Here is a 3,840-nt window from a genome sequence, read left to right as displayed (position 1 = left end):
TAAATTTAAAATTATTAAAAAGAAAAATTAAACTAATAAACTAAAACAAAATTTAAATAGTAAATTTGTTTTATGAAACTCACTTAATTACCAGACCTAAATTTTGATGTTCCTCAATACTTCATCTGATTATTGCCTTTCTTTCTCAACTCAATTTAACGAATTAGGTAGATAACCTAGAGTTTTAAATTATTTACAAGTCTATGTCGAGTTTCTCATAAATATATCACTCCCAATTAATTTGCTACATGTCTATGTAAATTAAATTGAAGAAAAGTTCATTAAGTTCATGCTCAAATTTAGGCTACATATGGCTTATAGGTGTATGTCTAACCTATATGCAAATCAAATCACCTAATCAACTAAGTGTATTCGATCATATATTATTTTATTCAAGGTCTACCTAAATCTCTTTCGTCAAGGTTTAACTTAGGCTTCTAGTTCAATCTAATTAGTGATCAGGCAACTAGAAGCATTAAAAATAGAATAAAATAAACAACTTAAATCCATTAAACATAATCAAAAGAGAGATAAATAAATCAGATTACATATTGAGTTCAATCATAATCTTAAATAAAAATTTTAGTTCCCCATAAAGTCACACATCATCATTAAATAAAATTTAAACATTAAAAACAAAACAAAGAGAATAAGAGAATAAAAAAGATAGAAAAACTCAAGCATTGTATTCTTGATCTCCAAATCTCCTTGAATCCCTTAAATTCTTCTTAGCTTTAATGACTTTGTGGCTTGAATCTTAGCTGTCAATCTGATGTTTCGATCTCTTTTCTAAACGTACTCTAAAAGGTTGTTTTTATAGGGCTTTAAAGTTAGGCCAAGTTGGGTGAAAAAAAAAGTTAATTCCAATCAGGATTTCCTCATCAAACTATGTGGGCAACAGCCTTGTCTAATTAAGTAACTGAAATCATAATTGCTCTAGGACTACTATAGTGTGTCTACTTTAAACAAGATTTTTGACCACTTTCTAAGCTGAATTGGGTGAAGTGGTAAACACGAAAGTTGTAGCTTTTATTCTTAGCTTTTAATTGCTTCATTTGGAGCTTTGAAGGGAAAGTTATGGCCAAAATATCGACACATATGCAGTGCAAGTTTGCACCTTAAAATTGCTCTCTTTCTTTGACTAAAATTATTCTTTCATCAAACACCTACAAAAACACAAATAAATCAGTAACAACCTATCTTAATCATATTATCATCAATTTAAGCAATAAATTAACTAAGATTAGATTAACTTACCTAAATTAACTAATTTAAAATAATTAAATAAAATCTACTAATTTCTTTGTATTTCTATAAGAACTGCGCTAAATTACTATCAAAATTAAGCCTAAATAACTCTATATTATAGAGTTATCACACCCTTAAACTTAATATTTTGCTAGTCCTTGAGCAAAACACTGAAAAGAACCTAACTTACGAAAATTAAATTTAGTTAATGAAAACTAAAATAAATATAGTTACTACTACTACTACTACTAGAGATAAAGTGCACCAGCTCAATGATTCCACATAATTTTCTCAAAAGTATGTCTATCAATCATTAACCTAAGGAAAAATATAGCACCATTTAAATTCATGTTTCAATTCTAATGCAAGCACATTCTTGGATGGATTTTCGTGTGTGTGTGTGTATGAAATCGTTTACTAAGAATATCATGACATCCGGATGAGTTTATGCCACCACAAATTTCAAATTAGTACTAGATTCCACAGGTTTACTTTTTATCTCTCTTTCCATTAATGTAGACTAATACAACGTTAGGGATCAATAGGACTTTACTAGGCTTGTAATGAATGGCTAAGGTCAAGGTATGATAAAGGATATTAATGTGGCCCAAATCACCCTAAGAACATAATTATTCTAGGACCTATCTATAAAGCTCTATTCTCTTTCTCCAAGTACACATTTTCTTCCACATTTGAACTTTTCCTTTTTTTTTTCTTTCAACACAATTTTTTTTTTCACAATTTCACACCCTCAAACTTAGGGTAATCTATCAATAAATTTTAAATAGAATGCCTTCCATTGCATTCTATCTACTATTTATTGGTAAATGTTTTATATCTATTGATAGATAGCCTCTAAAACTCTATTTTTTGTGCAAAATTTAACACTTTTGCCATTCTTAAGTCCCTTTACCTATTGGGACTATCTTTAAGGCTCAATTCTTTTCACTAAGCATATTCTCATGCCATCATAGAGTATAAATCATAAACAATACTCAAATGTACTTAAAATGCAACATATCATAAACATAACAATCATAATCATTCCATTAATATTAAACTCACACATTGTGATGGTTTGACCCTCATCAACCTTGGGCCGATGATGTACATCCCCATTACACCTTGGGCATTTATAATGTGTCATAGGAGTGAAGCCATCACTTGCACCTCATGAGAGTGAAATCAATTGCACTCATTGAGTTCTTGAACTCATAACATGTAGTATATGGAATGTCTTTCACATACATGCTTAACCATCTCCTAAGGTATATGGAATTTACATCATATACACACCTCATGACCTTCTTCATGCCTACTCTATTTTCTCATATAGTATATGAAACATATATTACATACATATTCTTATGGTATTTATCATGCTTTTTCAATCACCTCATGTAGCATATGGAATACACATCATATACATAAACATAGCATCTCAGATGGAAAATATCATACAATCCATCACACATTTCATGCCTCAACATAGCTAACATGCACATCATATCATTTATGCATTAATCATAAATTATATCTTGTACCCACACTAGTAATAACTCTATGATATAGAGTTATTTGGACTTAATTTTGTTAATAATTTAGCTTAGTTCTTATAGTAATCCATAAAAATTAGTAAGTTTTATTTAATTATTTTAAGTTAATTAATTAGGTAAGTCAATCTAATCTTAATTAAATGTGTGCCTAAATTGGTGTTAATGTGCCTAAAAGAAGTTGTTATTTATTTATTTGTGCCTTTGTAGGTGTTATTGAAGGACTTTTAATGGAAGAAGTAGAGAAATTTTGAGGTGCAGACTTTCACTACACATGTCTTGGTATTTTGATCATAACTCTCTCTACAGAACTTTAAATTAGGTGATGATTAGACTGTTAGAAAGATAAGAGAAAATGTTACAACTTTTATGTTTACCACTTTACCCAATTCGGCTTGAAATGTGGTCAAAAATCTTATTGAAATAGCAGCACATGTTTTGATGAAGATTTCCTTTTTCAAATACACTTCTTTCTTGGCCAACATAGAACTCAAAATTAAATTGGGTTCACACTTCTATTTTGTTACAGCTTTGAGCCCTATAAAAACAACTTTAAAGAGAGCACTTTTAAATCAATCAATAAGCCACGAAACACTAGATTTAAAGTAGAGATTTAGCCACAAAAATCATTGAAAAAACATTCTCATTGAAGCTGAGAAGAAATCGAGGGAGTCAAGAAGATTGGGAGATCAAGATTTCAAAATCTTGAGGTTTCTTTTATCTTTTTGTTATCCTTTTATTTTCTTGATTTGGTTTCAATGTTTAAACTTTATTTGATGATGATGTGTAATCATGCAAAACTAATTTATTTATCTAAAATTATGATTGAACTTAATACGTAGTTTGAATTATTTATCTCTCTTTTGCTTATGTTTGATCGTTTTAAGTTATTTATTCTATTATGTTCTTAATGATTCTAATTGTTGATCACTAATTAGATTAATTTGAAAACCTAAGTTAAACTTTGATGAAGGAAATTTATGTAAATAATGAATGGAATAGCTTATGATTGAATGCACTTAGTTGATTAGGTGGTTTG

The sequence above is a fragment of the Theobroma umbraticum genome, unplaced genomic scaffold (genome assembly GCF_002168275.2).
Source record: "Theobroma umbraticum cultivar Fairchild unplaced genomic scaffold, ASM216827v3 scaffold_146.0, whole genome shotgun sequence".
NCBI classification, from domain to species: Eukaryota; Viridiplantae; Streptophyta; class Magnoliopsida; order Malvales; family Malvaceae; genus Theobroma; species Theobroma umbraticum.
This window is presented reverse-complemented; position numbering follows the sequence as displayed.